Source organism: Watersipora subatra, chromosome 6 (assembly GCF_963576615.1).
Source record: "Watersipora subatra chromosome 6, tzWatSuba1.1, whole genome shotgun sequence".
In the NCBI taxonomy this organism is placed as follows: domain Eukaryota; kingdom Metazoa; phylum Bryozoa; class Gymnolaemata; order Cheilostomatida; family Watersiporidae; genus Watersipora; species Watersipora subatra.
In genome coordinates this window covers 26352108-26371503 of record NC_088713.1, presented here as the reverse complement: position 1 = coordinate 26371503, position 19396 = coordinate 26352108, and the positions used below count along the sequence as shown (strand labels likewise).

At 35.8% G+C, this 19396-nt stretch overlaps 1 long non-coding RNA gene and 1 pseudogene across 1 annotated transcript in view; both read left to right on the top strand.

Moving 5' to 3' along the window:
* The window catches only part of LOC137398875 (uncharacterized), a 124201-nt gene that overhangs the window by 103060 nt on the left and 1745 nt on the right, over window positions 1-19396 (top strand). The window lies entirely within an intron of this gene.
* Window positions 2407-19302, top strand: LOC137398774 (ATP-binding cassette sub-family F member 1-like; annotated as a pseudogene).

Genomic DNA, 19396 nt, shown 5'->3' with positions numbered 1-19396 from the left:
GTTAATTTTACACATGATTTAGTTTAGAAATTCTGTTCTTACAGGCAGCACTACTTCCTCCTTATGGCAACCATTGCTAACCAACTTTGAGAATGGAGTTTGGAAGACTAGCAGGCAACACAAACTCTAGAGAACAAAGGAATTTTAGGCATTTCTCACCCTAAGCTTAGAGTTGTCATCCCTTTCACTTGACAAACTGAAGACATGATGATGTAGGTTCTCATATACCATATGTCTGTAAATAGCCACTGTCATGTTCCAATTTGGACTTTGTGTAAACCTCTCATTTTATAGTCTAATAATTTGCCTCTCATTTACATAGCATTTCTATCATAGCAATTATTAAAGCAGCTGAGGCTTCTGTTCATTTTGTCATTGCAAATTAGCTTCAACGGTCGTTTTTAGATTCCACGCTATGAGCAAGCATTTTAATTTTTCTTTTCAACATTTGTTTAAAGTTATCGTGATTATTTTAATTTAATTCAGGGTTTTGTTATCACAAATGCGCTATAAAATTTATTTAAATGTTTTACAAAATACTAAATTATTTGAGCTCTTTATCATTTGTTATTAATATATTTGATTTAAAATTTCAGTTTAATGAAAAAGCAAAGTTTACTTGAACAAACTGCTGAAGGGTTTGGCTATTTATTTTGACTTCTACAGTGTGCACATTTATGCAAATCATTTTAAAATCTGCACTAGAAGGCAACTCCTTTTACTAATCAACTTTACCATCAAGTCTGTTGGTCCTAGAACAGTAAACCGTCATAACAATGTGACTAGAGGTTGTCATATGGGATCATCACTGCTAACTTTATTAACAACTAGTTATGCTAAGACAGTCAGTTAGTGCAGGTAATAGTGTGCTGGGCAGCCTCATGCTTCCTGCTGAAAGCATTTTTTCTTTAAAATTGCTCGTATCATATTAAATATTATGAAATACATGTATGCATGTAGATATATTTTACCAGCAGGAATGAGTTGCCTCTGCCTTAAAAATAGGATCATCTAGGGCAGCGTTTAGAGTCTAGGGCACTGATGGGTGCATTTTTCTCCCCGGGGGCAGCATTGACTTTTCAAAGTTTGACAGGTGGGCCAGGTCAGCACAAGATACGATATATATAAAAAGCTTTTGGTTATTCGCTCATATCAAACAAATAGAAAAGGATATTTAATATATTTAAAAATGTTGTATGAAAGCTCTTGGCACATATTTTTGATTTTACGACATTTGTAGCAAAATGTGGCTGTTTAGGTGCAATAGAAGAACTATACAGGTACAATCACGTGTTTTGATTTTTAAGAACTATACAGGTATGATCATATGTGCCGATTCTTTCACTGATTTCAATCGAAAACACAAAATGAATGAAAAACAAAAAATAATTCAATCGAAATTCTCAGAATTGTCAGAGCTGTATAACACACTGAAATCGACGACTAAACGCTTTTAATTAGCTAAACAGTTTATTAGCGAGCACAATTCTAGCACCTTTTGCTATTTACATAGATCAAGACGCATAACGCGACACACAAGAAAGATACTAACGCAATATTAAAAGTAATTACGAAGCAAGAGATGGCAACTTTTTCCACAGCGGAAGTTTTGCAGGTAAAACAATTATTATTAGAATAGTAACGATTCATAGCCATGGTGTCCAAACGATAAAGAACCAACAGTAACACAATCTACGCAGTTACATCGTATTTACTATGTTGTATTGCGCTGGTACTTTTATTGTGTTGTAATATGTGTCTTGGACTATACCAATCTTTGAAACTGCTAAACTCACACTCGCTGCTAATTTGGTCAACCGATTAATGGTGGTTCGTCAACAATGCCGGTGTGCATGCACAGCTGTGACAATTCTGAGAATTTCGGTCAAATAATTTTGTGTTTTGCGCTCATTTCGTGATTTCAGTCAAAATTTACGAGGAAATCGACTTGTGTGGCCGTACCTTGATCCATTGTGTTATGTAATGGTTTGTCATAAATCTGGAAACTTGTAGGTATATAATAATCCATCAAATTTTGCACATTTTTCAGCCCGGAGGCCACCTTGACTAGTCAAAGTGAGAAATAGTCAAAACATGGGACATAAACAGAAACATTCATAATATTTTACAGAAACAATAATAAATGAATTGGAAAAAAGTTATTTAGTATTGACCGGCTCTTGACATAAGGTACCAGTTGCGATCTGACTGCTGCTTCAACTTTGACATTTCAGCTTCATTTTGTTTCCCAAATTCTTTTTCACTGCCTTCCGTCCTTAGATATTTTTTCACTGCTGTGCTATTCGACGATAAAGCATCCAAATGAACTTTTTTAAAGAAAGATTTTTCTTACAAAGATTTTACGAATACTTTTCACGAAACAGAGAATTTGTCTCCATCCTCAAGATGGAACCAGGAAAATTTGGCAGGTCAGGTGTGTTATGTTACTTCCGATAACTGTCAAATGTTTCAAGCTCATGACAGCGGAAATTGGTTTCTGTGACTGACGTGGAGGAAACTGCTGGGCAAACTATTCTATTATAAACATTTTACACACTTCAGTCGATCAATTTTGATTGGTAATCTACTACATGAGAATGTTCATTGAAACACTTATCACATGGGAACACAACTCCAAATCTGCATCATCCACACGATTGAAACATAGTAACAAACATCCCTATGATTTCAGTTAATCACAACTTGCAAAGAGAACTGTTAATAATGTACAATTTGTTGCAGAACCAAAAGTCATTGTGAGAGAGCATGCCTTCCTACAGCAACAAAATCATTTGTTGTCAATTGCCACTAGTGACAGTTTCATGCAGAGGCATATTTCTTAGTTGATGGAGCAGAGATGGAATGTTTTGAGATTTCCTTTGGTGGTTGTGGAAGAAATAGCAACAACTTTCAGTAAGTTAGTTGTGTAACTATGGTGTAGGATTAGCATGTAACTTAGCTGCTGTCTGTCGCATATTTTGGTATGCTGCTAACCATCTATTAGTAGTCTGTCTTAAAGATGCGGTTGCGTCAATTTTTAGTTGATTTTAAAAGAAAACTTTTTCGGTCTGTCAGTTGATATATTATTATTATTATTATATATTATTATTATATTAAGAAAGTATTTTTCTTTGTCTACTAGTTGATATGTTGTTTGTTGTGTTAGGCGATCTCAATGTCAAGATATTTCAAGATTAAAATCGGAAAAATTGATCGCGGTGAAAACGCACAGGCCTAAAAACGTGCCTAGACTTGCCCAAAATGATGTAACGAGTGATACAACCTGTCTCTATCTCTCGTATTAACATCGGCTTTTGCGATAGAAGTCTAGTCCTATGCGTCCTATTTGTGTATATTTTTTGTGTTTGATCATGTTCGCTAGAAATAAAATTTTAATTCCATCTACAGATACATTATTATGAATGTCTCAAACGCCTCAAATAAGTGAAATTAAGAACTTGTCATATTAGCTTCTTCTAAATGCTGTGTAAACATCTGAGTACCGACTACGATTCTACTGGTCAGCGGTAATTAGGTTGTCGAGTTAAATTATTTCATCATGGCTTTTGTACCAGCTAAGTTCTCAGTTGCGACTTACACCAGAAACTAGCTACTAAACAAAATAAGCACGTCATCATCAGTGAAGAGGATATGTTCGAATAAATGGCGAAACCAACAGCTTCCCAAAAAATCATGCAAAGTCAACATTATGTATTCATTATCAGTATCGATTTGTAGAGAAAATTTACTGGTCCCATTCGATTAGTTAATTCAAGTACAAAACAAATGGTTTGATGAGTTGACCAAAATAGGGAACGCACAACAACGTCAAGTTCGTTGAAATCAATTAACCCACCGCTTCCGACAGAGGATTACTAAAACCATTCTTGCACCTGGTTAGCGGTTTGTGGACTCACCTGCTTTTGTTTAGTAGGGTGGAGCATAACCTTTTATGAACTCAATATTAGGTCCGTTGGAATTGAGTCGAGCTAAGCAGAAGTACCTGCCAACGCATCTCTGATTACATTTCATAAATACGTCTATCAGAAAATATTTCAACACAGATGACAACAGGGCTATGATGTATTCAGTGTGTTCTGCAAATCATGTTTGGCATTGTTTTGAACAATATATTTTATTAAATAATTTTTACAAGCCAAAAGTTTTTTATCGCAGCATAAAGTTTTTATTAAAAAAATCCATCCAAGTTGTGGCATTCACATAGTTTCAGCTCATACAATGGTACAAATATATTTACTGCAGCAAACTCAAACGAAACATGGTTTGGCAGAACACATTCGTGTCTCTCTTTCCCATTTATGGCAGTTTTCAGACCAACACGACCGCTTCCCTAGTGAACCACATAAACATCCTGTAACAATAAAACAATGTAATAAATGTCCTTCATATATATCTCGTTCTAATGCGTATCTACTGAAAGCTTTCAATTTGAGAGTTAGATTGCGAGTGTAATTTTCAAAACGAATAAATGTTTAAAGAATAGAGAAAGCATAATATTATTATGCTTTATTATTTATCTTGAGGTGTGGAATGGTGTTTTAAAAAAAGAATCAAGGAGATTGACCAACCAGAAGCTGAGATATAGCCAGCCAAACATAGGTCTACCAAAAAACATAAGTGTTTTGGTAATCCTCATATTAGCATAAAAATATGACGTATGAAATCGACTTGTGTGCCATTGGTCAATCAAGCCAACTAATGCGCGCTCCTATAACAATCACGACGGTTTAATTGGTTTAATCGTAGAAAGAATAGACTAATCAAATTGGGCCTAACAATCATTGCTCCAAAAATTCCGAACCAGTCCCTCTGACGTGTAGATTAGTTTTAGCATGAAATAATTACACGCATCTATGATCAGTTCAGTAAGTAATATATTAAATGATAAGATATGAACTTCAGCATAAGTATCTGCATAGTATTTTCTTCAATCAATCATCAATCGCGATTATCATTTGGAATTTTCTACAAATTATATTAATTACATCGTTAATTCTATACAAAGGTATATTATTATTTTGTATAATATGCATTATGATTATATTAATTAATCATAAAAAACAATTATAGATAACATAGACAGAAGAATCAAATCAAAAGTTGTTTTCTTTTCTTACGACAAGAGCAGCACGGTCAAGTTATTCTTTTCAAAAATATGGCTGTAGTGAACTTACAGTTTAATTAACAGTGACAATAATCCTAAAAATCAACTAAATGCTGCAGTAGGTACAAAGATGAAGAAGGAACAAAGATTTACACCCGCGTGTCTTATTCGACTGGTAAACAAACTGCGAATAGCGGATATTGTAAATTATAGACCGGCATAGGCTATACACGCGCCGTTTGTTCAACAGACGATCTTCGGTGCATATAGAGTTGAAGTTTGAGGCACAATAATCAAAATATCCTCTTCTGTTTTGACAAATCATGGCAGGGGGTTGTGGGCAGTTGCCTTAACCACACAATGTTTGCTTGATTTTTTTGAGAAACCAAAGCTTGTCTGTAAATTATTTACTACCGCGAGAAGCGTTTCGCATCTCACAGCCTAAAACAATCAGTATACGCAATGGAGGTAAGGGTGCGCAACTCCGGCACATATCCAATAAGTCGATTTTATACGTCACAACTTTTGGGGTTTTCGAGGGGTTTTTCCTCCGATTCGTTTTTAGGTAGACCTATGTTTGGCTGGCTATATCTCAGCTTCTGGTTGGTCAATCTCCTTGATTCTTTTTTTAAAACACCAGTCAACACCTCAAGATAAATAATAAAGCATAATAATATTATGCTTTCTCTATTCTTTAACAAAAGCATAAATACGCCAAACCGACAATTCGAATTACACACTGATCATAAATTCTAATCATAAATCTAATTTACTTGCTAAAAATGCCAAATAAAAAGCTATAGCTAGGTGAAATGATAAATAATTGTGAAACGATTAAAAGGTTATGCAACGATGATTCGTGATAGCAAAAAGTTATAATTTTACTTATTAGATGTATTCATGAGTACTAAAATTATTATGTGAGTACTTAATTATTATTATATACGTATAGGATACTCAAAGTTGAAGATAAATTTACCTCCATTCTCCTATTTTCCTCTGCAAGATAACGCTGCTGACGCCTGTCAGCTCTAACCATAACCGGTCTGTTTGTCTGATGATTAATGTAAAATAAATATGTCAATGCATGTAGCTACTAGAATCTGCTAGTAGTCGATGCCCGTAACTAACTAGTAATAGAGTAATCTCCCCATACAACGAGGATCTTCGAAATCATAGACTAACTGATGATTGGCTAAAGAAAAGATCTTATATTTATCGCTCTTTGACTCTTTTCACATATATCACTCGTTACGTTATGAATGAAGCATCCACTGGAATCTCAGCTTTTTAAAAGATGGCCTCATTCAAACGCATATATTTCTGGACAGGGTTAGACTACAAAGACAAAACTGACATCAAATTGTAGCTGATGTTTTAGTCTATTGTTAGTCTTAATTTCATTAAGTCGACCTTTTTGACACAGCCACATCTTTAAGGCATTATGAAGCACCCATGCACAGTAGCACTGCAGCTAGTCGATACTAGCTGGGCAATAGTAATGGTGAAGATTGTGTTATAGTATTATTGAAAGCTGTATTATAATATAGTAGTTCATGGTTCTCACTGATGTCAAACAGCGTGAGTGGCAGGACACTAGTCTTCAAGACAATGTTGCCTATTAGACCATCTCTGCTGACCTGCCCCTGTCTCCTTCCCCATGCCGTATATTGTAGTAACCATGTTCAACTGTTGTATTATTCCATGTGCTTATTTCATTTTGTATCACACCCACTTTCTCTAGATCTTGAGTCACTAAAGAAAGCTCCTAAGGTGGAGTATGATGAGGCAGAAGTGAATGATGATTATAACCCGTATCTCGACCCTGAGGAGAGAGAGGTGACCAATGACAGCGTTGTTGAAATGTTTAGTTTTCAATCAGTTATTGTACAAGACGATAGAGGGATTTTCACTAAAAAGTCAAAAGGCGTTAAGACACAAGTAGGTCAATGGTCAAAGGTCATCAAACTATCACCTTTTTATTAAAGGTCAAAGTGTGCCAACCCGACCTTATCTTGTTTTTTTTTACGTATTAGAAAAATATTATCTAAAACCCTTGATGAACCATTTCTCTTTATCCTCATGGCTTTCATCTTTATGTTGCTAGTGAGATTATATTTGTCAATATTTATACGTAGCCAACTGGGGGAAGCTTTGTTGTCTTCATCACTCAAAAGTCAATCTTATTCGCAAATAGCTTGTTTTGAAAATTAATAAAATTGGACTGAGGTTGTCATGCTTGCCTATTTCAGCCAATCACACATGCGTCAGTTTTATCACGTCAGATGACCTCAGAGATTTTTAAAAGGGAGTAATTACAGCATTTAATGTTGATGGGTTCAACGGATATAGAACGAACGGCTCTGTGATCGACTAGATCATGTCTTACAATCGACCAGTAGCTTGCTGTTGATGTATTGGACAGCAGCCAGCTAAAATCGCACCTTTATAGTGTCACTTTTATTAGGGAATGTTTAAACTAACTTAGCTTACATACTCTTTATTGATTTTTGTCTTTGATTTTTAATTTTCGACAACAATTTTTTCTAGAGATTTTAAACCTTCAAAGTTAGAAATATGAGTTTTCTTACATGTTACATTTCAGTTTCATGTGAAATGTTTGCTGAACTTCCCCGTCGTATGTTTGAAAGTTCGTAGAGGTTTTACTTAACTATAAAGATAGGCTTACTTGGCACTGTTCAGGCTGTTATATGGTAGCTTTGATTCCTTCTGTTACAGAAGGAGGAGGCGGAGACAACAGCTAAGCTCACCCGAAAAGCGCTAAAGAAAATGAAGAAACGGAAGCTATTTGGGGAGCAGTTGGATGCTCTGAAGGCTGAGGACCGGTTTACCCTCTCACAGGCCGATAAGTCGAGCAAGTCATGTAATCTCCTTGACAATGCCCTTGACATTAAGGTTAGACTCCATTGCTCCTCAGTCATATTTAACCACAGTGGTGATCGTCATTCTCGAACCTCTTAAAGTAAACATGTTATTTGTCAATAACTCATAGTTTGTTAAATATTTATTTGATGAATTATGTCATTATGTGCATAAATGGAAATTTAAGGATGTTTTACATATGAATATTTGTTATAATAAGACCCAAGTATGTTTGTTCGAAGACATGGTTAGATGTTGAAAAAAAATTCTATAGCACAAGATTCACAGTAAAACATTCGGATTAACAGCCGAGCACACTGCCACTCACATCTATCAACTCCCTTGCAGCATTTAAGAATACTTGTGCACATAGTTATTACACATGACAATCTCTCACAGCTCGCGAGACCACCAGAGTTGTAGTCTCTTATTAAATATCAACTGATATTTGCCTCCTTAGCCTGGTTTTGGTGTAACTTGGCAGTATATGTGCATTACTACAAATTCATTAAAAAATAAGTTTATATTTATCCACAAAATTAGGCCAAATGTTAGTATGGTTGTTGAGCATGCATAAATACGCAGCGGTATGAAGGTAAATTGGTTGCCTCTGGGTAGGAGTAGTGTCTTAGCTGCCAAGCCTTTATTATTAATGTGAAATGTGAACCTGCACGCTGTTCAACTTTCGCTAAGAGTCGCAGGCAAAACCTTCACGAAATGCACCGTAAAGGTTAAGGTCAGCATTTTCGAAATGGCTTGGTGAACGAACATTTTTATGCAATTATTTGTGATGCAGCTTTATGTGAGCAGAAGCTGCTGAGCCTAGCACCGTGAGTGTCTCGCTGCACAAAATTACTGCCGGGGTCTCACTTTCGATATGGGAACCAGGCTTTAGGGTAAAAAGCGACACAACTGAAATTTAACTCGAATATTTGACTCTGCAGGCAGGCACACTACTAACTGCACTGCTCCATCAACTTGCAACAAGTTAGAATAATTGTGTGCATATTTATTACACCTGATGATCCTTCACGGCACACTCCGCTGCCAGTGGAGTAGCATGTATGGTTCGAGATAAAAATGAAAGTTTTTACGATAGTTGGTATGAAAAACGAAAAAATTGGCGGGCAAAGAAAGGTGGCGACACAGCAGTAGCCAATCAGAGTTCAGTTTTGCTAAGTCTTTTATCACTAGTGCTTTATTAGGCAACTGTGACACAATTATTATAAATTTATCAGCGCTCAAACCAAACAAGTTTCTTTATATCGATTAATATAATTAATAATAATATAATTAATATATATTAATTATATTTTGGTAAACTATTGGGTTTTATTACTTTTATAACATGAATAATTGTTCACTCTGTTCTTTCAACACAATTATAATTAAGAAAAGGCAAATCAGAATTTTTTGTGTTTTGTTGAAAGTTGACAAGTTCTTGAGATGCAGTGACAACATTGCTGCAGTGATGCAGTGAAGATGTGACGATTTTGTTAAGGATTTCAAGTTGTTGTCGATTATTGCCTGGCGACAGTGATTGACATTAACTGCCAAGTGGTGGTCAATAGCTGGCGAGTGATCGTAAAAGCCTTTTAGACCGTTGTTAATGTCTGCTAAATGATTCGCCAATGATATATTGGATTGGCGATGGCTTTCAGATGTGTCAAGTGAAAGTGGTGGCTGCGTGTTCCTCATGTAATTCTATGACAAACATGTAATGTTGCAGGTAGAGAACTTTTCAATAAGATCACGTGGAAAAGACTTGTTTGTGAATGCATCTCTCACCATAGCCAACCAAAGGAGGTATGGTCTCGTTGGGCCCACTGGGCATGGGAAGACAACTCTACTCAACCACATGACCCAGCGTAAAGCGAATATTCCACCTAACATTGATATCTTGCTCTGTGAACAAGGTGAGATTATGTTAATAGTTTTCCTTCAGAACAGCAAATTGGAAGCAGTAAAGAATAAACTGGTCTTTATCGCAAGGTCATAATTGTGTCACTTTTTATAAAGTTTTTTGTATTTGGATTTAAAAGGCAAAACTACGGCTCGAAAGGCACAAACTACGGCTCTGTGATCTTGGCTGGACATGTCTTAGTTCGGTAGCAGAGGAATTATTGGAGACATGCCCGGTTACAGAGAGCAGATTAAGGTTGGGTGTAATTCTGACACCACCCATGACCTTTCTGGGAATTGAATCATAACCTGTTGTTGTAGGTCAGGAGTTCTAGATGACTAGACCTACTAGGACAAGGCAGCTCTCTATACTGTGATGACATTCAGTCACTCACAAACTAAAAAACTAATTCACTAAAACTAAATTTAAAATTTCATGTTTCTAAAAGCTTGTGTAAGAATGCTGAATCCAGTTTTTCCTGTTTGTTTAGGAGTGTTTGCTTGTTTCATAACAGAGCAATCATATCAGGCATATTTAAGGCGCAAACATACTAGGCGATTTTATCCCGTGCATTATTAGGACCGCTGTGAGAGTGAGAGAGTCATTGTGAGAGAGCATGCCTTCCTACAGCAACAGAATCATTGGTAGTCAACTGCCACTAGTGACAGTCTTATGCAAAGGCATCTTTCTTAGTTGATGGAGCAGAGATGCAATGTTTTGAGATTTCCTTTAGTGGTTGTGGAAGAAATGATAACAACTTTCAGTAAGTTGGTTGTGTAACCATAGTATAGGATTAGCATGTAACTTAGCTGCTGTCTGTAGTATATTTTGGTATGCTGCTAAACATGTTTCCTAGATCCAGTTATTTCACATTTACATTTAAACACGTTTATAGTTGTTTTATTTTGTTTCTTAATTTATTTGATGGTTGCGCGTCACAACATTTTTGTCTCACACTGTACCTATTTTGTTCGTAGAGGTAAAAGCAGACGATACACCCGGTATACTCGCTGCTAGAGCTAGAGAAGAAGTTGTCTGCTGACTTTGAAAATGGGCAGGCTGATGCGGGCACTCGTCTTAAGGAGGTGAGGAATATCCCTCAACTGTCCCTGAAATTGGTAAAATGAATGATATAGACACTTTTGGAGGCATTCCAATATCTGTGTGTAAAATCATAGGCATAAAATATGTATAGATACATCTTTGCTTACTAATAGATCTGACTGCATAGATTGACAGCTCTAGTTTTCATAGAAGGTAACTAAACTACTGTGACCATGTATCATCGTTAACTTGATTAGCTTTATGGCATTTTGCTGCTTATCTGAGCTCATCTTTGAGTCCTACCTCCCGACAGTGTGTATTTTATCTCCTGTTCAATGTGGAGTTGCTTGCTCTTTAAAACTTGGGCGTGTTTCATTACGGTTAAAGATAAACTTACACTACATTCTAATAGTCCTTTTCAGAGAATATCAGTATCTTCTATTATTTGTGATGGTTTATGATGTTGAAGGTGATCTGACTCTCAGGATGTTTCAAGATTAAATTCTTCGTAACCTGATCACAATTAAAACACTCAGATTCAAGAACGTGTGATTATGGCATCTATGGTTGCTAAAGCCTGGTTTCCATATGACAGCGCAATGATCACGTGTGGCCCATCGATCGTGCGCAATGCATTTCTTGGGCCGCGAGGTAGTGTTTCCATATCGCGCGTAAGATCCATGCTTGCATTGGACAGGGTGGATATTTTCCTTACTTTTTCGTAAGAGAGACATATTTCTTCGGAAAAACAGACCTCCGCTGCGAAATTATGTGGTCAAATAAAAATCAGGCTTACTCTTTCGTACGGGAGACCGATTTCTTCGGAACAAAGCCCTTCGCTTGAATTGTGGGATAGGTTGACAAGGTCGAGCGGTGTATTGTGGGATACATAATCGCACGCACCCATCGCGAGGATCCATTCTGTTGGATACTTGCGATCAGCGTACGCACGTCGCGCGACCGTCGTGTGTTGACAGTTCCATATCACAACTGGCCTACGCACGACGTCGTGCGCCTTGTTGCGCGCCTTGCGCTGTCATATGGAAACCAGGCTTAAGAGACTAACAGAATAGTGCCAACTTTAACACAATAGCTGATATCAATAAAGAGAGAGACCGGTCAGCTGAGCGAATAGTGCCGTTATTTCGGCACATATTTTTCTCCTTATCATTTTAACCATGATCAAGTTTACTTGATTTTAATCTTGAAACATTGTGGTAGTCAAATTTCTTCAAACGTCAAAAAAGTCGCAAATGATAGAACAACACTGATAATTTTTGATAAAAACTACTATAATCTATATATATATATTTCTCAAAGTCCGTATGTCTGTTGGAAATCCGGCTATGGCTATTATTAGAACAGCTGAGCTTGACAACAATAAAGCCTCAAATTCATGGACTTTCATGGAAATTCATGGAATTCTTACTGTCATTGGAAGCCTAACCTTATTAACTAGCTTAGTGGAGTTTTCCATTGGCAATATGCCAGGCTACTAGCTTGAAAGGTACAGTTGTTTGACAAAGTTGTAAAACCTTTACAGTTGTTTTTATTTCTCTCTTAATTTATTTCAACTACACGACACACTTCTCTCATGATATGTACTTTGAAAGTTATAATGGCAAATGTTGTTATATGTTAAATACAAATCAATTTTCTGTCCAAAGACTTTTCTATTACACGGGCAACGCCGGGTGGCACAGCTTGTTTATATATAAAGATATATATAAATATATATATTTTAAAATATATTTATATATAAAGATATATTTGTATTTAAATATTTCTTTGTATATAAATATATATTTAAACATATTTATGTATAAATTTATATGTATTTATACTTCTACACTTTAAGACTTCTACATCCGAACTGACAAGCATGTCCGTGGTGGTAGACAAGGAGAACAAGTGGGCTACTATAATAGATATAGCAGTACCCAATGACTACAATATAGCCAGCAAAGAAAAAGAAAAGGTAGAGAAATATCTCCCTCTTGGAGAAGAGATTGAAAAATGCTGGAATGTAAGAACAACTGTAATCCCGGTAGTCATTGGGGCACTGGGCGCAATAACACCGGCGCATAAAATGTGGCTTGCCCAAATACCAACAACAATTAACTCAGGTGAGTTGCAGAAAAGTGCGCTATTGGGAACAGCTAAGATCTTGAGGCGAGTGCTCAAACTCTCAGTTCTCTGGTAGGAGACCTGAATTAGAGCAGAATTTATCACCCATACGGGTTAACCGGGGTGAGGAAACAATTTTTTTTATTTATTTTTATTTAAAGATATAAATATATTTATAAGTATATATCTATAAATATATATCTAAATAAATGTTCTATCTTTCGGTTTTATCTCGAGTTCATTAAAAAAATTGAGGTTGACAAACTATTTCTCTTTTTGTGTACTACAAGGTGGTATATGATTGTGTTAAAATGTTGTGAATTAAAGTAGAGACCACAACTACATCTGATGGCCTTTTGTTAGGTATAAGAGGAAATGAAAGCTATCGGAGTAGATTCAGCGGAACCCAAGGCCAGGCGTATCTCAGCCGGTCTCGTTTTCACCAAGGAGATGCAGGAGAGACCAACCAAACACTTCTCTGGTGGCTGGATGATGAGAGTTTCTCTTGCCAGGTCTGTCCTCTAGGACTATAGAAGTCAGAATATTGGTCTATTGTGGTGCATGCTTGGGAAGGTTATCACCTTGTTATTATATTGTAAGATGACTATTTGTTTATTTATACTTTTATAATATCTAATACCATGGCAATGTCGGGAGGATGTGAGAAATTGTAAGGTGTAATAACTAATTGCACGATTATTCCATAGTGTGGAAAGCAATCAATTGGCACAGGTGGAGGAGTGACAATCCATGAACTTAAGAGCTGTGAGTTCGAATCCTCTTTAAAGCAATCTTTTTTCTAACCTCGACGTGTAGTTTTGGACAAATAGATGGACACGGCTTTTACAAATAGCTTTTTACTAAAAAAATTATTTTACAAATGTTACATAGTCATGTTATATATAAATAGTTTTTTACTATTTATTGAAATTATGGCCAGTACAGTAATATTTATATATATGTGCTAATTTATTGGCAATCATTTCATTTCAAATAGAAATGTTTTTCAAATTGTGCTATACAACAATAATAAAAGAAAAAAAGGGCAACAGTTAGCCGCTAAAATCGAATAAATAGTTTGACAACTTGCGTTTAAAATGCCTTTTTCTGCTAAGAGAATGGATATTAGGTGGAAGATTGTTAAATCAGCTGATCGAAGAATAACAATCATTACAGAATTTTAGCGTAATTTCCGAACTTCTTTGATTGCTTCTTGCGGAACTGCCACCATGATAAAATGCAGAACTCACTAAAGTATCCCCTCTTTGATGATGGTTTTGAAAAACACACATAATTATGTAATACACAGTCATTAAGCTACTAAAACTGATTTGTTTGTAGAAGAAGACAAAATACTTGCCATAGATTGCATCACCAACAAATGTTACATGCAGGATTCATAATAAAATACAGTCAAACATGGATAACTCGCCCACGGATAGCTCGAACACATGGTTAACTTGAACGGTTTCTTTGGTCCGTTCCCACGTAATGATAAATTGCTATAGATAACTCGAACTCAACACTGTTAACTCGAACTGGTTTTTGCCCAACAACTACCGAAACGGTGGTTATCGCTTTAGAAAATCACTTTATTCCAAGCCATAGAGGTAAACCTCAACTTTTCGTAATTCATAAGCATCTTTATTACTACCATCGGCAAAATATTTTTGTCAACGACTTTTCTAAAGGTGTGGTGAATTTTGATTTATTCCAAACATCCGCTTAGCGATCGCCCTTCGGAAGTAAGGAAAGTAGTATTCGTTAAGAGCAGCACTCCGAGGCAGTTCAATTAGGAGTTTTACGAGGTTTTACGGTACATTGTATATCACTCTATTACTCGCGCTTTTTGAATGGATACTTATTGAACGTACATGTATTCTGTGTTTAGGTCAAGCGATGAATAGTTTTCCGACATTAATTCCGTGTTGAATGAACGTCGGAATGTTGAATGTTTAAAAAATCTTAAAAATTGTTGTAATTAAACGTATACGTTGTCTTAGCTAAAAAAAACTATTCACCGTTTGACCTAAACACAGAATACGTGTGTACATTCAATAAGTATCCATTCAAAAAGTGTGAGTGATATACAATGTACCATAAAACCTCGTAAAACTTCTAATTGAACTGCCTCGGAGTGTTGCTCTTAACGAATCCCAGGTAAAGTGAGGTAATCCTTGCATAAACTTCAAAAAAAATCGGCAAAATTGATCGTGGGTAAAACGCTCAAAAGAAAAAGATGTTTTTTTTTTTAGCATTTCAACAACGATCAAGTTTTGCCAATGTCAATCTAAAAAACGTCCGGCAATAACATCACCTCAAACAACAAACCAATCTCAAGTGATTGAAAAAATCTCTATACTTTTTGATAAAAACGTTTTAAACTTTACACTAGAAGCATTTAATTTGAAACAAGCCATATTGTGATTTTGATTCATATAATAGTTTGTATATGTACATGTATTTACTAATAAATAAGTAAATACATGGACTTGTGACACTGCTCTGATAACTTGAACGCTCTGATAATTCGAACACTTTTGCTCGGTCCCGCAAAGTTCGAGTTATTCATGTTTGACTGTACTTTGAAATCTGCATCAAAATGTTGTATAGAACAAAATGTACACTTTTCTCAGAGCCTTGTTCCTTGAGCCAACCCTCTTGCTGCTCGATGAACCGACCAATCACCTCGATCTGAATGCTGTCATATGGCTAGACAATTACCTGCATAATTGGAAAAAGATCCTCCTGATCGTTTCCCACGACCAATCTTTCCTTGACAACAGGTGCACTGACATTACTTACCTTGACATGCAAAAGCTGTTTTTCTACAAGGGAAACTATGGTGGGTGCCTGCATTATATTAGGAACTTAAGCTATATTCATGTTTCTCAGGGGTAATTTTTGTTAAACAGTTCTTATGGTTGGTAGAATTTGCCTAATTTATGCTGCGTGATTGGTGTAGTTCGCTTCATGGATGTATGTGTATGTCTGGATGTATTTGGATTGCTTCACGATATATGTGGTTGTGTAGCATTATTATTAGGATATATTTGGTTGTGTAGCACTTATTAATAGGATATATGTGGCTGTTTAACATTATTATTAGGATATATGTGGTTGTGTAGTATTATTATTAGGATATATTTGGTTGTTTAGCACTATTTTTCAGGATATATTTGTTTGTTTAGCATTATTATTAGGTTATTTTTGGTTGTTTAGCATTATTATTAGGATTAATGTGGTTGTGTAGCATTATTATTAGGATATATATGTGGTTGTGTAACATTATTATTAGCATATATTCGGTTGTTTAGCACTATTATTAGGATATATGTGGTTGTTTAGCATTATTATTAGGATATATGTGGTTGTGTAGCATTATTATTAGGATACATATGTGGTTGTGTAGCACTTTTATTAGGATATATGTGGCTGTTTAACATTATTATTAGGATATATGTGTTTGCGTAGTATTATTATTATGATATATTTGGTTGTTTAGCACTATTATTAGGATATATTTGGTTGTTTAGCATTATTGTTAGGATATATATGTGGTTGTGTAGCATTATTATTAGAATATATTTGGTTGTGCAGCATTATTATTAGGATATATGTGGTTGTGTAGCATTATTATTAGGATATATATGTGGTTGTGTAGCATTATTATTAGGATATATTTGGTTGTGTAGCACTTATTATTAGGATATATGTGGCTGTTTAACATTATTATTAGGATATATGTGGTTGTGTAGTATTATTATTAGGATATATTTGGTTGTTTAGCATTATTATTAGGATATATTTGGTTGTTTAGCATTATTATTATGATGTACTTGTTGGTTAAGCGTTATTATTAGGATATATGTGGTTGTTTAGCATTATTATTAGGACATGTGCGGTTGTGTAGCACTAATTTTAGGATATATGTTGTTGTGTAGCATTATTATTAGGATAAATGTGGTTGTTAAGCATTATTATTAGGATATATGTGGTCGTTTAGCATTATTTTAGTGTATATTTGGTTTTTTAGCATTATTTTTAGGACATATTTCGTTGTTTAGCATCATTATAATGATATATTTGGTTGTTTAGCATTATTATTAGGATATATGTGGTTGTTTAGCATAATTATTATGATATATTTGGTTGTTTAACATTATTATTAGGATATGGGTGGTTGTTCAGCATTATTATTAGGACATATTTGGTCATTTAGCATTATTATTAGGATGTATTTGGTTGTGTAGCGTCATTCAAAAAGATGTTCAAACAGAAGCGGAAGGAACAGATAAAGGATTATGAAAAGCAGGAGAAAAGACTGAGAGACATGAAGGCGAGTGGGAAATCTTCAAAGGATGCTGTAAGTTGTCTTTCCTCTGTTTGCCTGGGGTTTTTATCTCCGTTAGGAAGACGGTTGAAAGTACTGCCACTGATAAGATAGATCTTGGGGGATTTACGGTTCCATTCTACAGTAGACCTCATGAGATGCTATCTTGAGAGTTAAATTTTCTATAACTGGAACTACTTTACTAGACTTACTGTCACTGGCAGCGGAGTCCTGCTGCTGATCTGTCCTAGCGATTCTATAAGGCTACATTCCAGTCGCTATGTTTATTATACAGGATTGACTGTTTCAAACATTCTTTATTGTGGAATGGGGTAGCATATCCATATACTTGGAGTTGTCCTCCACTTGCCATATATTCTTGATGTGCGACAGGCATTTTAATTACTCTATCAATGGTTTATGCATCAATCCAATGTTGCAGCAGACACCCTACGCCTTTGTCATAAGGCATGTGTTGACTGTTGTACTTAAAAAAACAATAAAATATTTCTAAGATGTATTAATGCATCACCACACATGCGCATGTACACGGACCCTAACTGGCTCGGCTTTTACGTATCTTTATGAACTTCAATCAAGGCTGCAATTTCCGGAGTGTTCTTAAAGTTGTGAGGGGTACGCAAGATGTAAACACAAGATACACAGATCAGAGGTCTCTCAAACAACAGTTTGAGGTTCAATTGGTTTTACCTAAGATTGTCTCTCCAACTATAGCCTAGTTCCCATATACGTCGCTAAGCACCGGCGATAGCACCGCAGGCTATTAGTGGTGAATTGGGAACCTATGCGCCGAGGACCGCCACTAGCATAAAATGGAACTGCTTATGAAACATTTTAAATACTGATTTTGTAAATTAACTCCGTTCAAACCCTTTTTGCTATAGTATAGTTCCGGAGGTAGCCTGATGGTTTAAAACACCTGGCCTCCAAACACAGGTTAGGGTTCAACTCCTAAAAAGGCTACTGGCAGTGACAGGAGTATCATCAAACCTCAATTTACTCTCTACCATGGGCATGTCTCCAGTCATTAAGGTTTCCTTGACACTAGACTCAGACATTTCCAGTCAAGATCACAGGCAATATTTGTACAACAATACTTTTATAAACATGCGCAGCCTTTACTTGCGGTAGGCTAAGCCATCATCATATCCGATCTTCAAGGAATTGGTTACTCAAACATGAGATACTTTCTTATTTGACATGAAACAATGGAATCCTTTAAAAGACAAATACATTGTATAAAAATAATCTGATCGAAATCGTGGAAATTCTGTCATACATATAATAGAAACCTTTTTAATATGTGGTAAAAGTATATACTTTTTGTTTTGTTGTTTTTCAGTATAAACTAGAATGCCGCTGTCATGATCAGTTTATGTAAATTTGAATATGAAAGCTGCCGTGGTTTCAGACTCCCTTAGACAGGTCCTCTCCCTTCAGGCATCTCCTCAATCCTATCAAAAGTTGTCATTTCGTTAACTAGCTTCTATCACTGTTTCCATGAAGCGGTTAATTTGCAAGGTTGTGTCATCCACATGATGAAACCGGCAAACGTCCACAAGTCAAGCGAGTTTCATGTACTCTCAAATTTTTCAAATTTGAGATGCAACTGAATTGTCGTATCGTGTGGATAACTCCCAAGTTTATGTCTTTAATCAGGCTTTCAATTTAAAACTGATAGTTTTCACAAATTGTAAATCGAATTTAAAGCAGTTTTAACTACCAAACTCACCGCTAGCCGCTGCTAAGCCATCTTTGTATGGCTTCACACTTTTATAGCACGCTGCACAGTCATCTATCTAATAATTTTTGTTGAGTTTGACCTTTGTTTTGCAGCCTTCGACCTGGTTCCACTCACAGGAGTAACAGAAATAAGGTTGTTTAATCCTCTAACTGCTGTCAGTGCGGCTCGTAGCACTACTAGCAGTCTTGTCATGTTGTCCTGATTGGAATGTAATGA